Source organism: Bidens hawaiensis, unplaced genomic scaffold (genome assembly GCF_021521415.1).
Source record: "Bidens hawaiensis isolate Kalapana, Puna unplaced genomic scaffold, B.hawaiensis_p1.1 tig00009541_1, whole genome shotgun sequence".
In the NCBI taxonomy this organism is placed as follows: Eukaryota; Viridiplantae; Streptophyta; class Magnoliopsida; order Asterales; family Asteraceae; genus Bidens; species Bidens hawaiensis.
The window spans coordinates 463010-476983 of record NW_027491709.1 but is presented as its reverse complement, the minus strand read 5'-3'; the positions used below and the strand labels follow the sequence as shown (position 1 = coordinate 476983).

Genomic DNA, 13974 nt, shown 5'->3' with positions numbered 1-13974 from the left:
TTTTAAAATTAAAACAACCCGTTTCAAAATAATTACAAAATTTAAAAAAAATGGTTAATTAGTCAACTTCAAAAAGTTATGAAAAGGTTTTTGATTTTTGAAATATTATTATCGGGGATTTATTTTAGACATTAATTTTGGCATTTAGACATAATAAAAATTGTCAAATATAAGAAAATGAAAAGTTTGTTGAGATTGAAGACTATGAAAACTTTAAAAGTTTGTATTTAATTTATAAAATCCCTTACTTAATCGGGTTTAAATATGTTATGACTATTAACCAAAAATTAAGCAATTATAGTAACTATTTAAAATTTGAAATTTAAATTCGAAGATTTATTTCAAATTCCGTATTTAATCAACAACTTACTATATTTTCAGTAACATTAAAACTAAAAGTAAGTTATAATGATGATTAGAATTTGAATTTCGAATAGAAGATTAAAATTATTAATTTGGGGGTTTATTTTAAGACATTAATTTAAACATTTAGGCGCAATTAAAATTGGTCAAACATAAACAAATGCAAAGTTGGTTGACATTGAAGAATATGGAAAGCTTTAAAAGTTTATTAGTAATTAGTCAAATTCTGTATTTAATCAGAAATGAATATGTTGTGAATATTAATTATTTATTAATTAAGAATAAATTAAGCAACAAAGATAATACTTATATTTTGGTCAAACTACGTATTTGAAATCATTAATGCTGGAATTCGGTAATGCTGGAACATATTTTAGGCATAAAAAATGCTTTAATTTTATACGTATTTAATCTTGATTAATTATGTCATGAATATTAAGCCAAATTTAAGAAACAAAGAATTGTATTTTAAGTAAGATTTTTAAAAAAAAGTCAAATGACTATCTTCTTTTGAAATTTAAATATCAATTAAAATTATTAATTTGTATTTTAAAAGGTAATTCGAATAAAGCTAGAAAAAGTTTTATGTAAAAATATATTAAAAAAATAATGACAAACATGTTTAAAATTGATAGAAATTTTCAATAACATCCACACATGTTAACAATCAAAACATAAACATGTTTTCAATTAATATAAATTTTCAATAACATACAAACCCTTTGAGACAGTTTGCTAATTTACAATCTTGGATCGCCAGAAGCTGAAGTTAATAAAATTAAATTAATGTTACATAATAATTTTATAATTTATATATACTAAATTAAAAAATAAAAACGCATATTTTGGTTTATCAAGAACTAATAATGGATTTAACCGGAATATGTAAGACAAAAATTCTAATGACCACCTAAATCAACTATATTTAAGATAATAATTGTAATCAGCACCTAAATCAGCCATTTATTGTTGAGAGATGAAACAAACATTGTATGTTTATAACCTCCAAAAATAACCTCAAAAAATAAACAAACAATTATAATGTTCCTTGTATAATAAGTTTAACAATTTTCATATATAAGGTGTTTAATAAATCAGTCTATATTTCATAAATATACTGTAAATATTCCGAAATCATATAATTAAAATCTCCGAAAATAAAGCAAAAAATAAATAATATAAATAACAACATAAATAATATTTCCTTGATTATCGTTTTTATAGTCAAAACTTTTAATATAATTTGAATTTCAAATTATGTAAAGATTTGTTATTAAGTATATCAAACAAAATTACAAAAGATTTAAACTTCCAATTATAACCGATTACATTTAATTTACAGTCAAACAATAAATTAGATTTGCAAATATTATAAAAATAGATTAAAAAACAATAATTCCGGAATATTAAATGCCAATATTATATATAAATTAAATCATTTTAAAACTAATTTATTAAAAAAATTATAATTAAAAAAAGAGAACTCGAAGTTTTAGATTTAGGAAACAAAAGTATCATAAATTGACCGGAAAAATAATTAGAAACATGTAATTTCTTGTGCAACATATGACGGGAAATTAGTGTGTTCAGATTTAGGATACAAAAGAAATAGAAATTGGCCAGAAAAATTATCAGAAATAGGTAATTTTTTTGGCAACATATGACGGGAAATTACTTTGAATATATTGACCGGAAAACAATTCAAAATCTTGTCTGATCAACCATTAAGCAAACGGACAAATCCTTATTGAAGCGTCTCTGATGAACAATCAGTTAGACGGAGACGACGGTATTGGAGAAATCCATAAACACTGAATTAAAGGAATTCAAAGTAGATTAATCAATTGTTGTTAGATATTGTAGATGTCGGACATAAGCGGCAAAAAGTGAGGGTTGATATGCTTGTGAGGATATTTAAGAGAATAATGAGTTTCAGAATTAGGTGTGGATTATGACTCTTTGAACCGGGTTTAATGTTTTGTAACTAATGATGAATAAAATAAAAGATTAATATGTAAAAAAATCAATATGGAAACCAGGTGAGTTGGATACATAGGTGGACAACCTAGTTAATTGTTATGTGGACAATTGTAATGCTTTAATAGTATTGTTAGATTTGGCTATTTTGTGCAATAGTCTAGTTTAGTGTGCGGACATTGCATAGACAAATACATTGATAATAACAAAGATGATAAAACATATGTGAAGAGGTAGGTCCCAGCAGAGCCCAGTTGGACCCGCAAGACTCACCTTGAAGAGGGACGTTTGCGCAAGGACCAACTGGTTCCGCAGGACCCACCATGCTCAGAGATGAAGACCTTACGCGCAGTACGCCAGTTGTTCCCGCAGGGAAAGCCTCCCAATGGTGAAGTATCCCGCCTGTCCCCGCAGCTGCGGATACAAGCCATCAGGGAAGGCTACCCGCACTAATAGCAAGGCTACACGCACAAGGCACTAACTCAATAATTCAGTGTCACCTGAAGGAACGAGCAAGGCGGGAATACTCCCGCCCAAATGAGCCAGTCTGTATGCTTCTGGAAGATCTTTTGTACTATACCTGCCAAGGTATGGATAAAATGGACAAGATCTGACCAAAGCAGCCCATGAACCAATCACAGGGTGACAGCTCACCGACAAACAGTACGAGGAGCATGCTCTAGTACTGTTTGTCACTATTAGCCGCTGCCTACTCACCAACCCTTGTCGTGGCACGCACATAGCCTGCAGTTGGTGGAACAGGAATAGTACACAGCCGGCCTAGTCACTATCAGCCGCTGCCTACCCACCAACCAGCATGGCACGTGCGTAGCCCATAGTTGGTAGAACAGGAATATTCTACAGCTGGCTGTACCTGCTTGGAAACCTACATTCGGCTATAAATACTCCAACACCTTGGAACGGTATGATCATCTGGTATTTTACCTTCACTAGCTATTTCTCTCAATATACATTTATATTCAGAGCAATCTAGTCTGATTCTCACGCCGGAGGGTGGTCACAAGGAGGAACCCCCCCTTCTCAGTGACGAGCTTACGGTGTCTGTTTTGCAGGTCATCTGAAGAACATCCTTCTTTGCCGGACCTAACCCTCGTGGGAAACATTACTTAACCCCCAGATTATCCATAATCTGCCCGGGGTCGATTAGTGTTTCTTCAATATGTCAATTTAATGGTACTAAATCTTTCCTGATTGATAGTAGAAACAAATTAACATATATCAAATTAGTGATGATTTATTGGAAACAAAATGTTTTCAAACAATTAGTGGTATTTAATTGGTCTGCTCGGCGAGTAGATCCAGTGATGATCTCTGTATCCCAGAGCTAGTTGTGTTGAAGAATAATTCAAAGTTGTTGCTTGGAACTCTCTTTCTCTCTCTTCACTTTTGTTTAGTCATGCACGTGCCCTACTTTCTAGTTTGTTTAGTTGAGTTTATTTGAATAAGCCTTTAATGGCATTTGATTCAGTCACTTTTTCTGTTGAGTACTTTTAGCATTTCTTCAAGTATTTATAGGGCTGTCATGTACTATATTCATCATTAGAAATTTCATCAATAAAACCTACAAGAGTTCCCTGCCATTATTGTTCTTTATTCTTGTTTATTGTGTGCTTTGTAGCATTTATACCAACAAGTTGTTGATCAACGATCATTAATTCCTGTTCAAAATATTCAAATTTAAGTCTCTGGGTATCACAACGTATGGACGTAAACATGTTGTCTAGACGTTAAATTGGTTTGAAATACAAAGTATCTGTTGCTGAGTCATTCAATAATCTATGAATTTTAGAACTAAAGACCATATAAATTGTTAACTAACATGTGTTCGTTTAGAGGAGCACAAAAAAACCGGTTCCAGACCCGACCCGGGTAGAACCCGGCTGTTTCTACCCGGAACCGGACCCGATGCTACCCCATCTGCGGGTATGGAATGGGCTTTGGCTTTCCCGGGAACCGACCCGGACCTGGTGGAACAGGTTCCGCCAATACCCGATCAAAACCCGAGCCTACCTTACCCGAAAAAAACCAGTGGAACCGGTCAAATACCCGACTATACCCGGACCAGGTTTCCTACCCGGACCAGGTTTTGACTTTTGTTGACCATACTCGGAACCTGTTCCTACCCGATTCTGGTTTTTGAAAATACCTGGTTTGTGCACCTCTATGCTTGTATAAAATCAGTTATTGGAAAACATGCTCTTAAAAGCAATTCCAATTGAACTTCCTACACCAAGAACAAGGTGCACAAACAAAGAAACTAGACACCCGATCTAATTTAGATAAGATATGACATCCTCTTGAATCCTGCCATTATCAAAAACTTGAGTTAGGTTTGTCAATGTACAATAAAAAGATAAATGTTCTCTTGAGTCGGTTGAATCGTTTTATCCCCAACTCAACAAACATGTGAGAGCACTAGCGACTTTTGTCTACCAACGCCACTACCTCGTTTCATTTTGCTCTCTATTATTTGAGAAGTCGATTTTCAAATAGCGATTAGGTCTAGGGGTGCTAACGAGCCAAACAGAAGGCTGTGTGGGTCGACTTACGAGAGCTTGAGTTATGCTCGTTTCAAGCATTTTATCGATCCAATGTCACCGTGCTACATTCATTAGTATAGTTGTTTAATTCATGTAATAAAGTGAAATCTTGAATAATATTGTCCCATGCTTATCAACTAGCCAAACATGACAAACTCTCTTAAATTTGTTCAAAGTTTATGGTTGTGTCACATTTAGATATTATACATTCTCATTTGTGATAACTGATTTGTTCATTTTCTAGAACATTATTCCCACGTCAATCTATATATATATAACTCCCAACATTTGAAGGCCTCAACCCCCCCCCCCCCTTCTTGTGCCACCAGATTGCTCCATTCGTGAATACTTGCTTCCATTCATTCACTCCTTTAAAATTCACGGGTCATGAGTTTTTTTAATGTACTGGGTTCGGGTCATAAACCAATATTAATCCTAACTTCAGTTTCTCCATTCTATTCTTACATTTCACTTCTCCCTCACACTCCAGCCTTTTATCGGGCTGGTCTATGTTTTTTTTGGTTTGTTAGGAGTGAGAAAGAAAGAAGCTTTAATTTTCCGTGAAGAGAAAAGATGCTATGATAATAAAAATAAAGAAAGCATCATTATTTTTTGGGAAAATTCCCAAAATAGCTTTTCTGAGGAGAGAAAATCTCCAAAATAGCCCGTCAAATTTGAAATTCCCAATATAGCCCTCAAAATCCGTCTTTCATGTGACATTGGGAAATTCCCCATAAGTTTTCAACCACCTATCACAAACTGACACATATCAAAGCTCCCCACCTACCACGCTAGTTTTCTGGTCAAATCCGTCTTACACGTTGGATTTTGCATAAAAACTTACCAAATGAAAACAATATTTAACGTGATGTTTCAAATGGTTTCTATATTCCACGCGGGTTTTCAAAAAGTGGGTTTTTGAGTTTTTTGAAATTTATCTCAAAAGATAAATTTCATTTGAATTTCGTCTTTTAAAAAAAAAATCATATTCACCATCTTCTTCATCCAACTCTCACCATTTCCTTCGCCACATAATACTACCGAACACCACCACCGCAACCACCCACCAAATTAACCAATTTGAAAAGGTTTGGACCATTGCCACAATGAAAATCTATAACTTCTATTGTCAGTTGTATTAATTACCAAGTTCTTTTTCTAGATCATCATTCATACTATTCAAGTTAATTTTGTGTGTCAACCACCATCATTAAATTAGATACCTATTTTACCATAGCAATTATAAAAATGAAGTGATTCAATAAAAACTAAACAATAGAACACAGGAATTATAGAAGAAATCGGCTCACATTTTCCATTGGATTCATAAGAATTGATTACAGATATAGATGGGAAAAGAAAACCTATTGAAGAGAGAATGGAGATGGGAAATCAGATTGTTACACACTCAAGTTCATTTTTACCCAAGTCTTCTTCTAATTTGCTTATGTATAGTACAAATGTCGCAACTTAAAATCAAACAAATTAATGCCAGAACACATATATGCTGTTTGACTTTCAAAACTCAAACATGTAAGAGAACCGTAAAGTCTTTCAGCTTCTTGCTCAGTTGCTCATCATATAAAATCAAACAAATTAATGCCAGAACACATATCCTTAATGTCTATGAATTCTTGAACAAAAAAAACAGACAAAACCTTTTAAACAAAGTTTTCTACAAACACAAAACATTACTAATATTTTTAAACTCTTTCGAACACATTAATAGAAAAAACATAAACAAACTTAATTGTCTCCTAGAAAGAAGACAATGTTTCGATGTAACGATGAAAACCCGGGTTTCCCGATAGCAACGTGTTGCAACTATATAACTCCTTTAAACTCTTGTCACGAACATTATACCTTATCAAGTTTTCGAAAGTTACCAGCACCAAAAATGTATCTTCTTCATCTTCACCTCTAACCACATCGACAACATGAAAATTAGATCGATATGAATATATCAAGCTCGCGAAATCACCCAGAAGCTCATCAAGCTGTAAACGATACTTGACAAACCACCTCGAGTGATCCGTCAACATCTCGTACACATTGACGCTATTTGTTCAAGATTCGTACGTAATATTAAATGCAGATGACCTCTCGATTCCCCAAAATACACGACCGTGTAACTTTCATCGGGCCCAAACCCCTCCGGCATGAGCAACATTTGCAACCGTTCATCATCTATTTTAAAGTACAAGTGATTGGTACTTCGATAATGGGGGGCCCATTGAACGGCTCCATTCCAGTAAACCGGGCCGTGGAAGATGGGTCTTGGTGCACAGTAAGATTCTCCATTATAGTTAACCGGGTCACGGAACATGCTTGGAGAAGAGAAAGATTTGATGCACACCTTCCATGTCCCGGTATCAGACGAGTAGACTACAACTTGAAACATGTTTTCATCCCGCTCCAAAGAACGAATACAGACAACTTTGTAGTGTACACAATGTGTTTGATGAAATGCGAGAGCCATAGACAAGATGGTTTTACTAACACTCGGCCCTGCGGGGACAGGTGGGATCAATGCGATTTGCTTGGTGGTGGGATTGAACACATAATATTCACCAGCACCATTATAAAAGGAATTAGCATGACAAAGTAATAAACCGTTACAAGATTGTTTGATTCTGACATAATAACGGTCAAAGTAGAAATCAAGATCACGGAAAGGAGGAGTTGTTCGGTCTTCAACATCAAACGGAACATAAAGACAATGAGGTTCTGGATAGTTATCGTCCTGTTCGAGTTTATAAGTGTGAACAAAAAGACCAGGAGATTTTGGAACATACCTGTGGGTGAAACATCAATGAGTCAAAAGCGATCGCCAGTGTTTAGATACGGATTGAAACGAAGGATGGAGGTAACGGGGAGACGGATAAGGATTTCGGTTAAGAGGTCATCGTTTGAACCGATTAATGCTACAGATTGATAATCGGTATCCTCCATGGGAGCTTAGCCAGGTTTGAGTGCTCGACAAATCTAGGGTTTCACAAGTGAGAACCCTGCTATTCGTATTTATGAATTACAAAAAGTGACGATTTAGGGTTTCTCAAGTTTTTTTATAGGGCCCATTGCATGGTATGAGTGATCGACTAATGTTATATCCTTTACACCGACGGATATAGTCAACTTTTTTATTTCATGTTCTTGGTACAAGTCTAAAACAACATTTGTAATGTTACATTTGTAAGATATATGGTTTTATTCTCAAATACTAATGTATATCCTCCATGCATGGACGAATTTACTTGCAAACCCGCGGTGTGCACCACGGATCCAAAGAGTATTTTTTTTTTTTACTTTTCGGGTCGGTCGTTGTTCGGGTTAGATTGAGACGAGGAACATAATAAAAACAATATCATAATAAAATTTTCTTTTCAACAATCAACCACCTGAATAGGTCAAAGTGTGCAAATCCACCTTTCTTTCAAATACTCAACGTTGTACTCCTTTCGATCAATCACTATGTTTAGCTATTTTCTAATTAACTTGTTTGAGATAAAATCCAGATCCACCGATTTAAAGCATGTTTCCAAAACCATTAACTTAAACTAGTAATAAAATAAAATTGATACATATAGTTAAAAACATTGAAATGTATTTTGAGATGTTTGGATGTGTATTTTTAAAGTGATTATTGCAACATTAATGAACAGATGATTGATTAACACTCTAACATTAATAACGTAACAACTCGGTTTTTTCATATATTATACCCGACCCGCCTTTATGTTCGGGAAATTTTACTAATAAAATACCGCGTTTACCGAGTAATCATTATCAATTAAAGCATGTTTCCAAAACCATTAACTTAAACTAGTAATAAAATAAAATTGATACATATAGTTAAAAACAATGAAATGTATTTTGAGATGTTTGGATGTGTACTTTCAAAGTGATTATTGCAACATTAATGAATAGATGATTGATTAACACTTTAACATTAATAATGTAACAACTCGGTTTTTTCATATATTATACCCGACCCGCCTTTATGTTCGGGAAATTTTACTAATAAAAATACTGCGTTTATCGAGTAATCATTATCATATCATTAATTGTTTATTATATTTAATTTATCTATATCTATACTATATATAATGAAGGAGAGATTGGCAAATTAAGACATTTAATTTTAAGTAAATTACATAACTTACAACCTAACAAAGCATGCTGAAAAGGGTTTAGGGTTTATTATTAAGTGCATTTTCAATTCATCAAACACACTTATAATTTTGTCTCCTTAACTTTAAGCATTTTTTGTAAATTTAAACAATACTTACAACTATGAACCTCAATGTTTTACGTATGTACTTTTTTTATTTTCTCATTTAACCCAATTTCTCCCACGAAATTTGAACGGCCATAACTTTTTTATACGTCAATATATTTTATAAAGCGTTGCACCATAAAAACGAACATTTTATTATCTTTAATTTGAGTATCATATTGCTATAGGTTTTTAGTTAAAAAAAATAACATTTTATGTATGGGTATTTGCGGTCCGGTTCCGATGGTTTTAAAATTAAACTGTGAGCCAAAACGTTAGTAATGTTTTTTTGTCGTCGAAAACCTAAACCACCTTGTTGAAAAATGAAATCGGTTGGCCAAAAGTTAAAGAAAAAAATCAATTGTGAAATCAAACCAATGACCAGTTTCAAATGTTTCATGGTTTCAAACTTAACAATGAACACCGCAAGCTTGCAATGCGATTACCAGAGTTGTGTTTCCCGTAGCATCACGCGGGCACCCGTCTAGTATTAAAATATATGTAAACAAACTTTCATTTATATTCATTTTGAGCCATAAACAAAACTTTAACCTGTTAATGTATCTATTTCCTAACTGCAGGGACTAAATAGCAAATATGTAAAAATATTATTATAATCTTTTATCCAAACCCTTCAACCCTTTACCCATACCCGTATCCATGTGATCCGTAACCTGTTTAAGTTGCTTGTACCTTAAATCTCGTCCAATTTGTGAAAATGATTACTACATTTTGATTCTATTACCATACTTGGCCTCACCGACTAACCTAATTATGGAATTCGTGACATTTTTGATACGTATTGCTCGTTTGAAAGAACCGACCCTAACCATAAACTGGTTTATACCTATTTCGTTTATAATAGCTCAATTAAATCTATAGGCGTCATCCTCTCCTTGTCGCCAATCGTAACCCTAAATTTAATTTCGTTATAGAAGTCTATATGACCCATTACGGATTGTGTTCTTGGACGGCATCATAAGTTCGTAGTTCGCTATCAATTCACAACGAAAACTGGTAATTTATATATGCATCTTGATCGTTTTTCAGTACTTAATGCCAACCCTGACACCAATAAAGTAATCATACAACAGATTGGCCGATTTGAATTTCTAGGGTTTATAATAATTCAGGAGCGGGGGGGGGGGGGGGGGGGGGGGGGTAAAGAAATAGGCTTCTGTATAATATTTAGGGTTTTCATTCTATAATCAGTGGTCAGCTTGGTACAGTTGGTTTGGTGTGTGTGTTCAGCGTTTGAGCAGGCAAGGGCACGGATTCGAGCCCCCTGGACGCGGCTTTATATTTTTGTTTTTCTTAATTATTTATTTTTATGGTTTAAAGTATTTATAATAATTATTAGATATAATATAAATATTATTTTATTAAAACCAACATCTTGGAGTTTATGTCTTTGTCAAATCTCGTAAAAGTCTTTCGTTGACGTATATATATACATATACATACATACATATATATATATATATGTGTGTGTGTGTGTGTGTGTGTATATGTATGTAGTATAAGTATATTTTAATAATAAATCATTGTTATTTTATTAGAACCCGACGCTTTGATTCACATTTCGTCTTCATTGAATGTCTAAGTAAACTTACTTGTATATATATATATATATATCTAATAAACGTAATAAATAGATTTTCCTAATACTTATTTATATCTTACTACATACTGTATTTAATTATCTACACATTATTATAATTATTTTATTTAATTATTTAGATATTATTATTATTATTATATCCTATATCTTAATTGTTTAAATTATTTAAATAATTAATTATTTATTAATCAAGAATAATAATGGTGATTATATAAATAATAAAAAAAGTAATGTTTCTTATAAATAATAATCAATAATATTAATATTCGCAAAAATAATTATTATGGAAATCAATCGTTCAATCAATAATATTATAATCTCAAACATAACTCAAATCACACCAAAATCTTAATTCATTAAATCGATTATATCATTTATAATTAACTTATATTATTATATTTAACTAGGAATCCTTGTCGGTGTATCCCGAAGGGTTCATCATCTTCACTTTTACTTCGTTCATTTAATCAGGTGAGTATCACATTCCCCATTTAAACTCATTTTTTACTGTTTTGGGGACGTATGCGTTACTACCTATTTTACTATTATTTAATACGCTAATTGCAACTGTTCGTCATGTGCGTTTAACGATTTATAGATTATGTGTTATATGCTTATATGCTCTTGGTTCGCATTCGGGGAGGTCCAACATATTCTCATACTAGTATAATCATACGCCCATCGTGTTAGCCATCATTCAGTTCTGGCATTGAGCTTACCGACAACATTATATACTTGCTTATTGGTTAAATTGCTTATCTCACTTGAGACAGTTTCTATTTTATATTATTATTATTATTAAAGTGTCTTATTAAATCTGGTGTTTTACTCACTCAACTTCGTGTTGACAAAACCTATTGTATTTTTTACGCATATGCAGGTGATCGCATGTTATGATTATCAAGATTGTTTGAAGAACCTTAGGGTGCCTGTTAGAGAAGAAGATACAAGAACTACATTTTGGATTTTTGTTTTATTTGTTTATTTATGAATTTTTGTAGTTGATTATTTAAATAAATTTATATTATCACTTTTAATATTGTATGATAGTACATAAAGAGCCGTGGGCAATTAGCTCACGCCCCAACATTTTCGCCGTAGGTTGGGGTGTGACAAATAATCAGATCACTAACACTAAAAAAATAACACTCCATTAATAATTAGATGATTAACGCTAATGAACAGCAAATACTAAACCTTAGGGTTTGTGTAGTGGGCGGCAAAATTAGGTGACAATTTGGGTTTGGGGGCGAAAACACCGCGCCGGTGGGCGACAAGGGGTGGGGCGACGAGAAGTTGTCGCCGGTGTGGGTTTGGTTTTATTATTATTATTATTATTATTATTATTATTATTATTATTATATTGTGTGTGTATGTGTATAGCTACAACGTCATTACACCCCTAAAACAAAAACTCACCCTTTGTTGACCGGACGTCAAATGGTACAAAACGTCCGATTTTATAGCCCCTCCACTACACATAGTTTTATAAGGCTTGAACCCATGACCTATTAAAGATAAAACAAGGGACTTTCCATTATACCATAGCAATATTGATAGTATATATGTTCCAGGTATTAATACTTATGGGTCCTAAAAAAATTAATATACCATTCTAAGAAATTTTTATAAAACATTGTTGTTATAGGATCCCGATTCACACTATATAGGTATGTCCCCGCTAGTGTGGGATGAGATCACCCTTTAGATTTTTTTACATGCCCCACCACGGATCACGGATTCCCAAGCAATTCACATTTTACTAAAACCTACCATCTCCTAGGATTTTGACCGATTATTGCAGTAAAAAAAACTTTTCAAATAAATTATAGAGTTAAGCGTCATTTTAGTATATGTGGTTTGGTTAACTACGTAATTTTAGTACCTATTTTTTATTTTATGCAAATGGCTACCTCAGTTTTAAAAAACTTGCATTTTAAGTACTTTTTTCTAACTCCGTCTATTTTTTCCATTAAGTCAGGGATAATTTGGGAATTTCATTATTTTTCTTTGTTTTTTTCTTTTCTTTTAAACGCATATATCTTGTAAACCCTGAATCCCCAAATCATAACATCAAAATCCAAATCCTAAATCCTCAAACCCTTTCTCCATATCATCATAAGGTTTTTGAATTTTTACGATATTTGGGGATTTAGGATTTGAATTTTGATGTTATGATTTGGGGATTGAATTCGGTGGGTAGTCATTGAGTATGATATAGATCCTGACGGGGGTTTTTAGGGTCAACCTGGTCCGCGTGAATTTCACATGATCGGATAAATTTCACCACAAACCACCCCTGCGTTTTTAATTACATGTTTAATTTGCTTTCTTAAGCTTTTCATTTGTTTCAAGTTGATCAGTTATTTAGTAGTGTTGTCTCCATGTTCTTTTTCTAGCAAACATCAACGAACCATCGAAAAATGTAGACAAAATAACATGCAAACTTTATTTGTTTATTCTCTATTGATAAATAACAATTCACAGTTGTCTTAGTTCTCGCTAGAGGTGCACAAACCGGTTTAAACCTACAACCGGTTTGATCAACAAAAGTCAAAACCAGTTCGGTTTGGGTTGAAACCAATTTCTTAATATATTGCGATCGGTTTCGGTTAGGATTTTGACCAGTTTTCGATTGGTTTCGGTTCACTTAACCGGTTTTGGTGGAGAACATTACAAACCGGTTTCGAACCTATGGTTTTAGTCAGTTCCAGACTGGTTTCTACATAATCGATTTCATCCCGATTCGGTTTCAGCTCGATTTTCAGGTTTAGTTATCTGCTTCTTTCTCCCACCTCTAGTTCTGGGCAATTAAGTGGTATTCATCTGGGCCACCCAACGAGTGGATCGGGTGGTGATCTATGTATCTCGGAGCTAGTTGTTAATTCCATTCAAAACATTCAAATTTAAGTTTCTAGGTATCACACCGGATGGAGGTAAGCTAGCATGTTGGTTTGAAATACAAAGAATCTGTCATTGACTCTACATATTCTAGAACAAAAACCATACAATTTGATAACTAACATGTGCATATTGTTGTATAAAAATCAATTATTAGATAAAATGTTCTAATAAGCAATCCGATACAACTTCCTACACCGGCGAACAAACACAAACTTGTAGATGTTCGGCGATCTAATTAAGCCAAAATATAAATTTGCAAATACATATTCATC

The 13974-nt window shown here is 33.2% G+C and overlaps 1 pseudogene; it reads right to left on the bottom strand.

Moving 5' to 3' along the window:
* Positions 1-6658: 6658 nt before the first annotated feature.
* Positions 6659-8072, bottom strand: LOC143532703 (F-box protein At5g07610-like; annotated as a pseudogene).
* Between the last annotated feature and the right edge of the window lie 5902 nt (positions 8073-13974).